This window comes from Mirounga angustirostris, unplaced genomic scaffold, assembly GCF_029215605.1.
Source record: "Mirounga angustirostris isolate CCGP_5_RB_7025 unplaced genomic scaffold, mMirAng1.0.hap1 SCAF_6, whole genome shotgun sequence".
Taxonomy (NCBI): Eukaryota; Metazoa; Chordata; class Mammalia; order Carnivora; family Phocidae; genus Mirounga; species Mirounga angustirostris.
Genome location: NW_026991714.1, coordinates 123,500,660 through 123,516,921, shown reverse-complemented (window position 1 = coordinate 123,516,921; position 16,262 = coordinate 123,500,660). Strand labels below are relative to the sequence as shown.

Genomic DNA, 16,262 nt, shown 5'->3' with positions numbered 1-16,262 from the left:
GTCATGATCCTGGAGTCCCGGGATCGAGTCCCACATCGGGCTCCCTGCTCAGCGGGGGTCTGCTTCTCCCTCTGACCCTCTTCCCTCTCTTGCTATCTGTCTCTCATTCTCTCTCTCTCAAATAAATAAATAAAATCTTAAAAAAAAAAAAATTAACAATAGGAAACAGGAGACATGACAATAGCAACAAATTTCTAGATGCTGGAAAGCAGATTAATTAGTAAATGACCCTGCAGACCCAAGAAAACTTAATCCCAGACAGAGTGGGGAAAGCTAAGAACTAACCTATTTTACACTCTGAATCTTTGAAAGGCTTAGGAACTGGCAGTACCAAGTAACTATGAAGAAGGGAGGAGAAAACTAAAACAAAGAGAAATTTGGAGAGAATTGCTTGAGCTCTGGTTAGATGCTAAGATTCCCTTCCCCACTCCATACGCTAGGTTACTGCTATTTCCCCACCATAGCAGATGCCTGCAGGTTTATTCTCTGCAGAAGGTACACAGACTCTCTTAATCAGGGATACCAGACACAGCTGAGAGTGGGTACCATACCAAAAGCAAGAGGATTAAATGACCATATATGTATGAGACACAAACCCCACCCCAGTCTCCCCTATTCCCCCTTCTACACTGGCTCCTAGGCTAAAATAGTGCTACTAAAAATATGGTCTGCTAATGGTCCATGAAACATTCATCACCAGTCCATGACAATGTACGTACAGAAACTGAGAGTTAAGCATTTAGAAACTACTATAGCAACTTTACAGAGTTAAGTTTCTATCTGTTGAAACGAACAATAAAAATGTGGACTTGTATTTTGTATGCCTTCATTTTTAAAATTTCGTTTTCTAGTAATAGAGGCACTATGATATACTAATGATATAATCTTTATAAGGAACAGTTTGCTATATATATTTACTTACATTTAATATAACATAAATCACATTATAATTACATATATAATTATATATAATATAGTATATATTTTATAATACATAAAATATAAATCTATACATGACCAGGAAGAAAGTATGTAACTTCTGATTTACTTCTAGAAATGTATCCTAAAGGTAATAATCAGGTTCACTGAAACACTGCCTACAAAAAAAATCACAAAATCAAAAATAACAAAATGTCCACCAATAAATAAATTATGGTATTTTCATTCAATGGAGTATTATTCAATTTTAAAAACAATACTGTAGGGGCGCCTGGGTGGCTCAGTTGGTTAAGCGACTGCCTTCGGCTCAGGTCATGATCCTGGAGTCCCGGGATCGAGTCCCATATCGGGCTCCTTGCTTAGCAGGGGGTCTGCTTCTCCCTCTGATCCTACCCCCTCTCATGTGCTTTCTCTCTCTCATTCTCTCTCTCAAATAAATAAATAAAATCTTTAAAAAAAAAAAAAAACAATACTGTAAAACTACATTTATTAATAGGGAGATATCCAAGATGTATTCAATGAAAAAAAAACCCAGAAAATACAGAGTAGACATATTAGGAGTTAATCTGTTCAAAAATTGACAGGTGTATAGAGAATAGATGGATAAGCAAACAAACACATGGACCCATACAAACTCATAGTAAAAAGTCAAGAGTACATATATAAAAATGTTTACAGTGATTCCTGGTTATCCTTAGGTCAGTGCTTCTTAAAATGTTGTCCTTGGATCACTACAGCCTCCACACTGGCAGACTTCCTTATCATAGCACAAGCAAAGAGCCGACATTTGGATGTAATGAAAATCACCTCTTTGCCTCTAGACCATACTGTTATGAAACTTTATCAAAAAATGGCATGAAGCCAGGAAAATTTGAAATTCTCAAGCAAAGCAAGTGAATTCTGTGGTAAACCAACTGAGTTTTTTCTGAACAAACTTAAAATAGTAAAACTGATGCCAGCACAAAGTTGAAGAATGTTGACACTGAAGGTAGAAATCAAAACAAAATAGGTATCCATTCAACATTACACTCCTCACATCAGTACACAGGTACTCAATCATATCCATGCAGAAAAGACTGTACAACAGCCATAAAGTTCCTGGCAAACATTATACTCAGAGAATAAAATTATGCTATGTTACTCATGGTATATAAATTCATGCTACTGAGAGGTAATTTTTTTGCTTATTTAATAGTTAATTTGTGAATCATGAGGTTACCTTAAAAAGTAAGTAAAGGAAGTTGGCACTACCAAAGTTATGAATAACAGTGTTGTTATACAAATACAAAACTGTATTTTATATAGAAAACAAATGCTATTCAACTAATATGCTTCTTGATCTTAGTACACCGTTAAAAGAAAAAATTTTTAAATAAAAAATTAAAACTTTTTTAAAAAGATAAAGAAATAAGAAAAACTGTAACACTGATCTAAACTTGACTACTATTTTTCTATACAGGTATCTCCTGCTTTATGAAAGTTTGCTTTTCTTTTTTTTTTTAAAGATTTTATTTATTTATTTGCAAGAGAGAGAATGAGAGACAGAGAGCATGAGAGGGAGGAGGGTCAGAGGGAGAAGCAGACTCCCCACCGAGCAGGAAGCCCGATGCGGGACTCGATCCCTGGACTCCAGGATCATGACCTGAGCCGAAGGCAGTCGCCTAACCAACTGAGCCACCCAGGCGCCCTGAAAGTTTGCTTTTCAAAAGTTCTCATTATACCACTTCACTTACAAACCTACATTAGTTGTTTTTGCTAACCAAAAGAAATCCAAAGAAGGTTTCTGTTTTTACAAAAAAAGTAAAGAACTAAATCAGTGTTCAACCTTTGTTTTGCAGCGATCTGTTACAGAGGCAGCACGGAGCCCAAGCAGTGAGAATGGTACAGCCAAGCTCCTTCCCCAGGAACTACAATTCAGTATGTCAGCATAAAGAGGCCATAGCTTCGAACTGTATCTGGGCATCTGTGCTTTATCTCAATTTTTTTATGCCTCCCCCAGCAAGATGTGCCCCCTAAGATATCAGAAAAGCCTAAGACTAAGGTTATTTTGGGGGTCTGAGAACACTCAAAAAATTTCCACATGAATTAGTGGTAACGGCTTCTTTGCTTTATACCATTTCAACTTACAAAAGGTTTCATAAGAATGCTCTATTTTCACATTAGTGGGGGAAACCTTTATACCATACAAAGAAACGAACAGCAAGAATAATGCTGAACTATTTTTACATTAGTTAAGCATGTTATTCTTTAATAATTTATTCATCTGACAAAATTTTATTCAGAATTTTATTTTTTGATGCTATCTTTAATAGTTTTAATACTGGCATTATGGAGAATACATAAAATGAATTGGAGTAATTTCCACCATTTCATCTCCTCTGGAATAGTTCACTAAACACGAGAATTGCCCACTTCTTAAAATTACATAACTGTACCAAAAATACCATATAGGCTTGATACCGCTTTGGATTTTAGCCCTTACAAACCTTTAAAAGCTCTTCTATGGTTTCTGGGCTCTTAGGGGTTTCTACTGCTTGAGTTATTTTTTGCAATTTATATTTTCCTTGAAAATAACCAATTTCCTTCACATCGTCTAAGTACACTCCTATAAATAAACCTCACTTTTAACAATCTATCCTACAGAAATAAAAGCACTATTATCACTTAAACGTCCATGAGTTGGAAATGATTAAGTAAATTATATAAACAAAAAGGTTTATGTATTAAATTGACTTAGATTTCATTCTGAACTTTTTTTTTCCAAAAGGAAGTTACAGATGAAAGTGTGTAAAACATTTTTATATTAAGGGAAGGATCCTCATTTTCATGTCAGGAGCAAAGATACTATAGCGCTATGTTTGTAGAAGCATAGACAAATCTATAGAAAGATACCTCCCGAACTACTGACAAGTTAATTTTCTTAGGGAATGACAGCACGGCAGAGCAAAAGACACGTACGCAAACAGCAGGGAGAGAATCATCAACTCTCCTAAGTACTCTGAGTGAAACCAAGAGGACAATGTTACTACCACAAGTCTTTACTGAGGCTTGCGTCTATTCCTTCCCTTAAATTCTAGGAAATCTTGTATCCTTAAAATAATTCCTCCTTTTCAGCTTACCCTGACTTAAACTACTTTAAGCTAGTTTTATAACTTGTAACCAGACTCTTAAGACATTAAGTTGATAGATCAATGCTGACTGCATTTAATTCACAAAAAGGTAGGTTTTGTGATGATCCTTTAAAGAGCAGTAGACTTAAACTTGCAAAAAAGGAGCAAAAGCTATCTAGACCAGAAAAACAGAGTAACACTGGAAGAAAAGCGTTCTTCTCCCATGGCACTGTGGGATCTAGATCACAGAGAAAATATATAATAGTGAGGTTAAGTGAGAACAGACTACAGAGGACAGATTTGAACTTGAAATGAAAGGTAACCAGGAGCCATGGTGAATTCATGAGCAGAGAGAAGCTATAAAAGCAGTATTGTAGAAATATTATTAGAATGGTACTAGAAAGCAAGATATACTGGAAACAGTAAAAATAGAGGTCAGAAAATTAGAGGACTGACAATCCAAATAAAAAGTGAGGAACCAGAGAACTGGCAATGTTAGCATCGGTTAGGAATCGCACAGAGAAGTTTTAAAAGGATGATTCCCAAAGTAAAATGCCAAGGATAAGAAACACCTGAGTAGAGTAAATCAAAAAGCACCATTCCTAGGGTCTTGTTTGCTTTCTACAACAGATTAAAAAGCAAAGACATTCTACAGTTTTTATCTTTACTGAAATGATATAAAAAGAATCTATATGCTCTTTATTTTAGTTGCTTAAGCATTAAAAAACTAAAAAAACTCTGATTTTAGCTTCTCCTCATTTGTAACTCAGCATGTAGCTCTGTAACCTAACTTGTCACATCACACAAATAGAAAGACTAATTAGTAATTATTTTGTATAACAATTTCATTCCTTGAGTCATCAAATTTTTTTCTAGAGATAACTGAATCCAAAAGTCATATGAATATATAACTAGAAAGAAAACAAAAGAAGCATGCCACAAGAAGAACTTACTGAAAAAAACCTAAGATTGTGCCTAAAAGGGATCTAGAAGAAAATTACAAAAAAACCCTAGAACTTATTTTAAAAGCAGAACCTTATAATGCCTTCAAAATAATAATCTTTTCATGACTTAAAACACACATTCTGGGCTTACTCTTTTTGTAGCTGCTTTACGTTTTTAAAAAGTTTACCTGTAGGGCTAATACCTATCATATTTTAAATAAGTGAAAGAATAAATTTTGTAGAATTAATATATATAATAAAAGGCAGCTCCCTCCAAATCATGGCCTAATCAACTTAAACACAGAGAAGAGAAATGAAGAGTTAAATATGCTAATCTAATTAAGTACAGATATAGAAAGATTCAAAATGCTAGTATACATGTGAGCCATGTACCACTCCGGTAGGTTGGTGACACTGGTTGGTATACAATTATGAAGGAGTCCAAAATCAGAAATTAAAATATAGAACCAGTTCCTGGTTCAGGTTAATCTTCTTTCTTATTACTGACACGATGACTATATATATAATGTACAGTGCCAAATATCTAAGATGCTTTCCGCTCCCCTACACATAGACCTTTATTTATTTGTTCATCCTATTTCCTTTCACCAGGCTTGTCATCCCCTTCTATCTTCTCAATACTGGTCAAACTTCCTTTCTAATTCTATCTCCTATAGAGACATGAAACCTGCAATACACACTAATCTCTCCCTCTCTGAATATCCATTTAAAGTACAGCCATTGCTCACCACTCCATTACACTTCTTTATAGTTACATCATTTCATTTTTAAGTTTTACCTCCCAAGGTTATTCATAATCTTCTTAAAGACAAGTTTTGTTTTATATTTTTCACTTATCCCACACAAAAACCAAGACAATTGGTACACAGGGTCCTAATACACTCTTGACTCATTTATTCTTTTATTTGCAACCCAAATACCTGACCACCTGTGATTTTAGATTAAGTTATTTTATAGCAAATGCTACAGATCATGTAAACTTTTTTGCTGCAATGGAATTTGATTTAAAACACTCTCTCTCTCTCTATCACACGGTCAGAAATCACATTTTCAATATGTGGAAATTGGGAGAAAAATCAGAATTATTCTACCCAAAGTGAAATAGAAACCACTAAATTTAGTATGGGAAGGAGAAAGAGTATTTCATCTCTTGTGCTTTTCTTCTTTTGTCATTTTGCTGTGGCAGTGGATGTAGATTTTAACTTAAGATTTTGGAACACATGCTGGGGGGGAATCAAAGATTTATGGCTACTTGATTGGGACAACATGCATCAACATGTAACCCATTTACCCTCAGCTTCCCAAAATAATATAAACTATTCAATTTTTCTCTGGCTCTGTAAAGCACCTGTCTTTATGACAGAAGCAAATTCTATTTCCCAGGCTTCCCACCTTAGAGCATCACAATCCACCCAGTTACTCCTCCCAGAAATCAACGAAATCATCCTGTATCCTCTTTCCCCTACTCCCACACTAATCCATAAGCAAGACCTGTCAATTCTATCTCCAAAATACACCTTGAATTCTTCTCTCCATCTCTACTGTCATCATCTCAGTCCACTGTCATCTATAACTTGGATTAAAATAACCTTCTAACTGGCATTCACGCTTCTCTCTTGCCCACCACCTTCCTCTGAATCCGTTCTCCACACAGGAGCAAACATGATCTTAATATAAAATAGATCACAATGCTCCCTGCTTTAAAATCTGCAGTGGCTTCCCAAAGCACTTAAAATAAAATTAATCTCTGCCAAGGCTTACAAGGAGCAGTGACATCTGGTACTGTACCTCTTTCTTAAACTTCACCTCACACCACTCTCATCTGTAAATATACTCCAGCAAGCTACCATAGATAGTCTCTCAGTTCCTCAAATACTCCTTTCCTATCTCAGGCCTTTGCACCTGCTGTTCCCTGCTTGAATTATTCCTTCTCCTATTCTTCAAATGGCTAGATCTTTCTCATCTTTTAGGTCTCAGCTCAAATATCATCACCTCAGGGGTGCCTGGGTGGCTCAGTCGTTAAGCATGTGCCTTCCGCTCAGGTCATGATCCCAGGGTCCTGGGTTCGAGCCCGCATCCGGCTCCCTGCTCAGCGGGAAGCCTGCTTCTCCCTCTCTCACTGTGTCTGTCAAATAAATAAAATCTTAAAAAAAAAATATCATCATCTCAGAAAGGCCTTCCCCAACCTATAAAGCATCACTTCTCAAACAAAAAATTATTCTCTATCTAAACCCCTTATATTTCTTTTTTGTAACACTTCAGCAATATTTTATATATTTGCCAATTTATTTTCTGTCTCTACCACTGTAATAAAAGGTGCATAAGCATAAGAACACATCTGTCATGTTTTTTGCTATATCACCAGCATCTGGCATAGTTCTGGGCATGTAGCTAGCACCAAATCTGTGCCAGTCTTTGTTCTAAACACTGAGAATACAGCAGTGAATAAAACAGACAAAAATCCCTCCCTCATGGACATAACACTCTGCTAGTTATTTAGATGATAAAGAAAGTAAGTAAATTATTTAATATATTCAAACATCACAAGTGCTGCAGAGAAAAACAGGCAGAACTAGAGAGTTGCAATTTTAAACGTGAAGTCAGGTAGCCCTCATTTGAAAAAGTCTTATTTGAGCCAAGATCCCAAGAAGTGGAGGCAGAAAGCGTTCCAAGAAAAGAAAGAGTAAGTGCTAACACCTAGTGTAGAGTGTGCCTAACATGTTCAGAGACTAGAAAGAAGAATGTCAGTATGACTGAAACAGAAAACACCAGAGGGAAAGCAGTAGGAGATGAAGTCAAAGAAGTAATGGAACTAAACAAGGCCTGAGGGACACCAAAAGGACTTTGGTTTTACTATAAATGAGATGGGAAGCTACAGGGCATTTGGGGTAGAGAAATAACATAAGCTGAATGATTTTTTAGAGATCACTCTGGGGGCAATGTTAAGAATAGAATATCTGGGAAGGAGGTAAGAGTGAAAGCCAGAAGACCAGTTTGGAGGTAAGTATACTACAACTGCCAGGAGGGAGACATTGGTGGAGACAATGAGGCATGGTTAGACCGTGGACATGTGGTGACAAGAGAGCCAAAGGATATGCTGACAGACTACGTTTGGTCTGTGAAGAGAAAGAGTATGTCAAGGATTAACTCTGAAAGTCCTAACCTCAGCAACTGGAAGAAATGAGTTGCTATTTATTAATATAGAAAGATTACAGTTAAGTATAGAAAGTATACCAAGAGTTCAGTTTTAGCCATACAGAATTTGAGATATCTAGTTGATAGCCAAGTGGAAATGCGGATGTGTAGCTGAATACAGAATACAGAGATCTAGGGGTAAAATTCTGGGAGTCATTGGTGTGTGTATATATATCTATGTATACAGAACTGAACGAAATCACCAAGGAGTAAGTACACAAAGAAAGAGAAGTCCAAGGCCTAAGCCTCGAGATACTACAACATTTAGAGTAAAAAAGAGGAGGAAAAGCCAGCTAGTAAGCATGAAAGGAATGACCAGTGAGGTAAGTTAGGAGAGTGGTGTCCTGAAAGCAAAGTAAAGAAAGAGTTTCCAGGATCAGGGATTGATCAATCTGTCAAGCAAGACTAGGACTGAGAAATGACCACTGGACTAAATGTCAAGACTGTGGTGACTTTGATTAGCCCCATAAAAGGGCTGACTAGCATGGATTTAAGAGGAAATGGGAAGAAGAGAAGTGGAGATGGAGTACAGACAACTCTTTTAAGGAGTTTTAGTATAAAAGACCAAACAAAAGAAGAACTGAAGTAGAGTTATTTTGTTTTGTTTTTTAAAACTGGGAGAAATTACAGTATGATTGCATGCTTATGAAAATCATCCAACAAAAATGGAAAAACTGATGATGAGGGAGAAAAAAAACAGAGATGCAGTAGCAATGTCCTTCACTGGGTGAGAAGAGGTGGAATCTAGTGAACAAGTGGAAGAGGTGAACTTAGAAAATAGTAAAGATAACTCATCTTTTAGTTACCAGAGAAGAGGATAATAGGAAGATATGAGTATGAGAAACTGTGGAATGAAATGCCTCATTAAGTCTATGATACGTGGTCCACAGCCAACAGCCTGTGGGGCAAATGTTGCCTGCTGCCTTTTTTTTTATAAATTAAGTTTCATTAGAACATGGCCACATTCATTGATTTCCATATTGTCTATGGCTGCTATCATGTTGCAACAGCAGCTGATGGGGGTGCAAAGAAACCATATTGCCCACAAAGCCTAAAATATTTACTATCTGGCCATTTACAGCAAGAGTTTGCCAACCCTGGAATATAGGAATGTTCCTATATACTCTCTTGAGTTGAGGATCAGCTAACTGGTTATTGAAGAAAGAAGGTTAAGTAAACAACAGCATTTAATGAAAGAATTAACCTATACATCATTCCTAGTATCTGGAGCTCAAAACAAATACTATATGAGTAATTAAACATTAATTTCATTCCTTATCTCTCTCAGAATGTTTTTATATCTATTGCAACATTAGTTTTGAGCTGGCTGTATCTCTAGAGGAAGGGTATGGTTTTGACAGTATTACTATGAGATCTCTCAAAAAAGGGGGAAATAAAAAGAAAGAAACTAATTTTATATATACCTATATAACATGTATAAAACACAACAGCATTGCAGATTAATGACTGTTTTTTAAAAATTTTCAAAGCAGAGGAATATAACAAGGTCTTTTCCACAAATAAATTTCCATCACTTGATTACACTTATTTTGTATCTTAGCATCACCAAATGGCATCACACTAAAAGAAATACAAACATTTTATTCAAAGAAATCCCCACCTTAGCAGAAAATAAAATGTGTTTGGCTTTCCAAATGCCTCATACATGGGTTTACCTAAAATATTCAACCTCGTATCTCACTACCTCTCATCTCACTATCTCTCATTCCCCCAAAATACACATTGTTACAGTCAAACCAACCTCCTCCCCATCTTGGATCAGCCCTTAGCCATTTTCAACTCCATCCTTTCCTCAATTATTCTCTGCCTAACAAAACTCAACTCCTAAGTTAAAACACATTTGCAGTGATACCTCCTTCAAGAAACCTGCCAGCCCTCACTAATTTCCTTTCTATCAGAACTCAGACTTAAAATCTATACCATACAATCACACATTCATTTATCTGCTGTTTGTACTGTTTCATATATGTTAATCTGGGTTCCTTAACTAAACTATAAGAACTTTGAAGGCAAAGAATTCCTTTTATTCTTTCATATCACTAAAATGCTGAGCACAGCACTGATTATTCTCAACACATTCTTATTGATCAGTATAACCTAAATATATAAAAACGTGCTACATTAAAGGAAGTCCATCATGCACTCAGCTAGTAGGTATAATCCTTGACTATCCAGAGAGTTGTACATACTTGTACATAGTAGACACTCAACAAATGATTGTAGGTTGAATGAAGGACTGAATGTATACATGAATGATGAACAATGAGCATCTTTCATAAGATGGAAGGGCAAATTGTAGATGGATGTGATCAACTTGAAGCTATAGATCTTAAATTCATAAAGGCCAAATATCCATCAGATCATTTTTTTTTTTAAAGATTTTATTTATTTGACAGAGAGAGACACAGTGAGAGAGGGAACACAAGCAGGGGGAGTGGGAGAGGGAGAAGCAGGCTTCCCGCTGAGTAGTGAGCCCAATGTGAGGCTCGATCCCAGGACCCTGGGATCATGACTTGAGCAGAAGGCAGATGCTTAACAACTGAGCCACCCAGGCGCCCCCCTCAGATCATTTTCTGCTGCAATCCAATTCAAACTAATTTATATACAAAATTTTGGGACATGGGACTGGGAAGGACACCAGGGTAACTGACAGGATCAAAAGAAAAGCGTAGATACCTCTTACCATGGTCCCTAGAACTGAAACTGGCATGCTCTCTCCACCCATCTCCCATTTCCATATGGCCTCACTTTCTCCTACTACAGATGGGGTTCTCATACTTGTGGGAAAGAATGTCACTAACACCCTACCAGATTAATCACTTTAGAGAAAAGGGAGCATCTTTCTCCAGCATTCATACATCAATTTCAAAGAAGGGTTCTTGATTAACAAGATTCTGCTTGATTAACAGGCAATCTCTGTTGCAATAAGGACGACTAGGCTTGGGTTATAAGACTATATGATTGGCCACTAACCACTCATAATAGGGGAGAGATGGCTCCCCAAACAAAGAGATACTGAGTTGACAAATTAATATACAGCTGACCCTTGAACAAAACAGCTTTGAACCATGGAGGTCCACTTATACCTGGATTTTTTTTTGACACAGTACAGTACTGTAAATGTATTTTTCTCTTCCTTATGATTTTAATAACATTTTCTCTTCTCTTGCCTACTTTATTATCATCTGTTATTAAGAATATAGTATCTAATACATATAACAGAATATATGTTAATCAACTATTCATGCTATCAGTAAGGCTTCCAGTCAACAGAAGGCTTATAGTAGTTAAATTTTAGGGGAATCAAAAGAATACATGCAGATTTTCAATTGTGTGGTGGGTCAGTTTCCCTAACCCCTGCATTGTTCAAGGTCAACAAACACATTTTTTTTTCTACCAGCTATAACCTTTAACAACCCAATTTCAATTAGGAATTAGTGATGATTTTACCACATTGTGAAATTATTTGACCCTCCATGAAGCCAATATTTTTCAGCTATTACCATTTCTTGAAATGAGACCCATGTGAGACCTACTTATCATAAGCTTCAAGTCATGCAACTTCATTCTGATATTCTGATATCTCTTTCATGCAGTCATACCAATCATGATTTTAAAATTTAGTCAGACTTTGCTCACAATTTTTCAAGATGGAATAATCCAAATCATTTTGGTCAGTCATCATATAGCAGCCTCTTGTTCACTTCATTACATTTGAAGTTTTCATTCTTCATCATATTACTTTTTCTGAGAATTTTGGATCAAACACAGTAAAGAAAATTCTTAGCACTCAGCATTTACTTTATTCAGGAATAACACAGTACCCCTGTGAACCTAATTCAGTAAGAGGGCAAACAAATGCTATGTAGGAAACAATAAGACATATAAATGAACATAAGTAATTACCAAGTATCTAAGCTTTGTTGCTCCCTACTCACTGTAGTTGTTAGACATTAACTTCTAATAAAACAAAACATTTTTGCCTTTGTGAAAAATGGCCCTGAAAACAAAGCCATCTACTAGTAAAACTCATGGCAAAACATGGTTATGATTACTGAAGTAATAATTTAAGTTCATACAGTCTACTTCAGCCATTTTAGTAGTTATGTAAACAATCTTATTTCTAATTTAGGGTTATATTTATGGGTATACTTATTGTATTTGGTGAGAGGAATTAAATGATACTGTGGTATCCTAGTACCTATTCAAAACAAACAGTAAGAGACACTCATGTTTCAAGAGTAGATAAAACATGTTTTTGTACAAGGGTACAATATTTTCCACTGAGTTTGCAAAGCTTCCCTTATAATACCATGGATTTGATGGCAGATTTTTTTTTCCTTCATTTTGTTCACACCAAGATATTCAGAAGATTGTCTTCAGGAAACTAGTCATAACTCCACAGTGATTCTCAAGTACCTTTTCTGACTCATAATGTTGATGCCATTAATCATGATATAAATATATTTCAGTTTTTCTTTAGGTGCATTACTTTGCACTTATTAGAGCAAAACAGAAACACTCTTCTGGTCATTTATACAACTTCAAAACATCTTCCAACCATATATAACTCCATCGTTCATTACCCAGAAGCCCTTAATGCTGTGTTTATGTTTAGAAGAATATAGTTAAAATTATCTTTAGATAGCTAATGAAGTATTAAATAATCAACTATGAAACCAAAATGATTTTTTGCTTACATTAAAAGAAAACCTATAAATATTTAGGCCCAAAATAAAACTATAATTTATGAAAACTGATGTATACAGAACTAGGTTACTTTATTTTGTCCAATATCAAAACGTATTAACTTACTGCTTAATAGACTACATGCTGTAATACTTCAATCTTTACCATACCTCCTTCTTCAAGGAACAAAAGGCACGCAATTTAATGCTTGGACAAAGCCACAATCAGGAACAGTGATCAAAAGAAGAGACGATATCTGGAAATGAAGACCAAGATTTTAAAACTGACCAAAACCTGTTAGTAAAATGTTTTTATACTCTTGATTCAATTATGCTTCATATTCAACTTATGTGTTTAACTTTAAGAGGGAAAAAAAAAAACCTCTCTGCAATTTTGGCGAATAACCCTTCATTGTTACTCCATGATAACATGTCATAAATTTATAAAAACCACAAAACTCAAAGCTTAGAAGGGAGCTTAAGCTCAATCTAATTCACTTTCTTTGTTTATTTCAAGATCAGGAAAATGAATCTTGCCAAAATCACAAACCCAGAACAATCTAGATCTGATTCTAAGCCAGATATCCTACCACCACAATACTACCTCTTTATACTCACTTGTGCTAACATCCCATGAAAACTGCTCACCGTGTGAAGCCAATACCCCCATACAGAACTAAAACACTCATAGCCTACACACACCTGAAATCAGATAATTAATAAAAATTTCAACTTCATCACAATTCTTTTCTTCTGCTTATAGTGTTTTATCACAAAACTTTTAGTAGAGTCCCTGAATGAAACTGAACAAGACTCAAGTCTTTTACCATCAAAAAAAAAAAAAAAGTTGTATTAAGTGATCTAAAGCAAACAATGCTTCCATAAGAACAATTGCAGACAGAAAAATAAGCAATAAAAGTTCATTAAAGGACATGTTTAAAACATATTCTAAAGTCAAATTGTGTATTTATGCTAAAACATAACTTCTGGAATGCTTCAAGATACAAAAACTTGGGACCACATATACTAGTAAGAAAGAATAGGATAGGATTTAAAATGTGATGATAAAAAAAAAAATACTCAACCATTTAAAAGCTCATACATTATCAATGCACATAGTAGGTATTCATTGTGGTTGTTATCCTTTTACCCTTCCATAAAACCAGATATAACGCTTTGAATTGATAGCTATCCTTATTTTCACTGCAACAATGAGTAATTTGGATGTGCAAAACAAGTCAGATACCTGCATTATATCCCTCCCTCCCCTTTTGTTAACAATTTTCTAACAAACCTAAGGCTCATCTTACTTATAAGAATTTTAAGAAAAATGAACGTGGTCTACTATGCTTACCATCCTCAGGAAATGCTAACGCCCTGAAAAATGTTAACACAATGCAATGTCTTTATGAATACCAGAAACACATAGTTTTGCTAAAAGATAATAAATCCATTTCTATGGATTTGCAGTTAAAACTCTGAGAGATGTCAGGGTATTTCACTCCCTCAATTTAAATGGTTTCTATCTGTTCAACCTGAGAATACTAACTTTAAGGTACACTCAAATCAGATCCCTGGCTGCATAAAAAAAAACCCCAAAAACAGTAAACTAGGCCTAACACAAAGTCACTCAAGTTAATGAAATTCCTACCCTGATGTACAGTTTGGTGTCTTGTTTCACAGTTGCTACAACCACACAAAGTTCAGCATTCTTACGAATTCCTTAAATATTGACTTATTTTATTTTTCTGGTGTTTACAGACTTTTGATATCCAAACACACTCTACGAATGTTTTGGCTAAAATAGCTCACAAATACTAAACGCCCCCAAATTTAAGCCTAGAAAGAAAACTGAACCTAAACTTTTCTATTCTGAACCTTAAAGCTACCATATCTGTTTCGTTGGTCTACTTAAAAGTTACAACATTTTACCTTATATACATTCACCCTATATATTTTCCATTACCATATCCATCTAGGAAGAGGCTGTCTACTTGACAATGAGGACACCATGTTAAGAACAGACTCAAAATGGACCCTACAAGTGAGAAAGCCAGTTACAAAGAAATCCATCTGCCACTGGGTGTGGTTGGGGTCTCTAAGAAGGGCGCCTTTGGCCAACTCTGTGGAGGAGGGAGCGCGCGCCAGAGAGCTGAGCGTATCTGCAAGAAAAGACCTCCAATGACCAGAGACTGGACCCACAATGGGGACGCCGTCGAGTCGGACTGCCGTGGGCCTGCGAATCTACAGCTCGAGGGGTGCGGTCGCAGCAGTACCCATGCTGTCTCCACCAGCCCCGGAACGCGCCGAGCGGGTGCTTCGAGCGCCGCGCGCCCCGCTCCGTCCCAAACACCGCGCCCGATCCGCCCCTTCCTCCGGGGTTCGGCTCCCCTCGGGCGCGCGGAGGCACACTGTCGCCGCGCTCCCGCTCCAGCTCCTAGGCTGTGGGAGAATGTTGAGTTCAAAAAGCCCGAACGTAGTGCAAACCCAGCTAAGAAGCGGGAGGTTAGCGCTGGCAGCCTGCAGGAGCGCCGAGTACAAGAGCCGACTTCTCTAGAAAAACTTTGCGGCAAGTTAGGCGGAAGCGCTGAATAGCCGGGACTATTTAGCAGGCGCTTCCTATCACAAGAGGCGGATCCCTGAGCCGGTTCAGGGGATCCTGACACCCCCCCAAACTCGCATTTTGCCCCCTGGCTGGCCATCTAGAAGTCCCGGCATCCTAACAAGTCTGGGTGGCCCCGCTCATAGGGAATACCTGTCGTGGTCCCCATTGCTTGCGAGTCCCTGATGGCGGCCATTACGCTTCCATCCGGGTATTGCCGAAAAGCCGATCGCGGCGCTACCGGGAGCGCACGCTGCGGCGGAGGGATCCGCCGGGCTGTACCTGAGGCGAGCGGAAGAGGACGGAGGCCGGCAGGGTCCGCGCCTCAGCCTAGCGAGACTAGGCCATTGAGCTGGACTCGCCGCTGACCTCTCAAATTAGCGCGCTTCCCCGATCCCTGCCACGCCAGTGACTCCCTCTTGCCCTGTGCTCTCCAGCAGCTGGAGAGATCTTACTGCCAATGTTATGGTAGACAAACCTCTACTCTATGCAGAGTAGACACCAGAAGCAGGAACTGTGGTCTTGGCAAGCCCTTACTGACTGGAAATGGTCTCAACCCTGTGATTTTAATCATTTCCGGCTTTGCAAATGGCGTCCCCCACCACCACACCCCCCCCGCCCCGTTGCTTTTGACTCCCAGGTTTTAGAAGCCATTGCAACCCACATCAATGAAGGAAGCTGTCCCAAGTCCCTCAGGAAGACCTACTGAACTCCAGACGTGTACATGTTTAATAAGTGATCA

The 16,262-nt window shown here is 37.4% G+C and overlaps 1 protein-coding gene across 13 annotated transcripts in view; it reads right to left on the bottom strand.

Annotated features, from left to right (window-relative positions):
* Positions 1-16,031, bottom strand: part of ZNF518A (zinc finger protein 518A) — a 32,524-nt gene extending 16,493 nt beyond the window's left edge. For 2 of the 13 annotated variants that reach the window (XM_045878511.3, XM_045878515.3), the window contains exons 1-3: positions 15,121-15,571; positions 13,090-13,175; positions 11,870-11,977 (exon numbers count right to left, since the gene is read on the bottom strand). The gene's annotated coding sequence lies outside the window, so the exon portion shown is untranslated. Of the gene's footprint in view, positions 1-11,869; positions 11,978-13,045; positions 13,176-15,094; positions 15,572-15,673 lie in introns of those variants that run through there. The other 11 variants (XM_064595089.1, XM_045878514.3, XM_064595090.1 and 8 more) reach the window with 11 other exon arrangements.
* Positions 16,032-16,262: the final 231 nt, after the last annotated feature.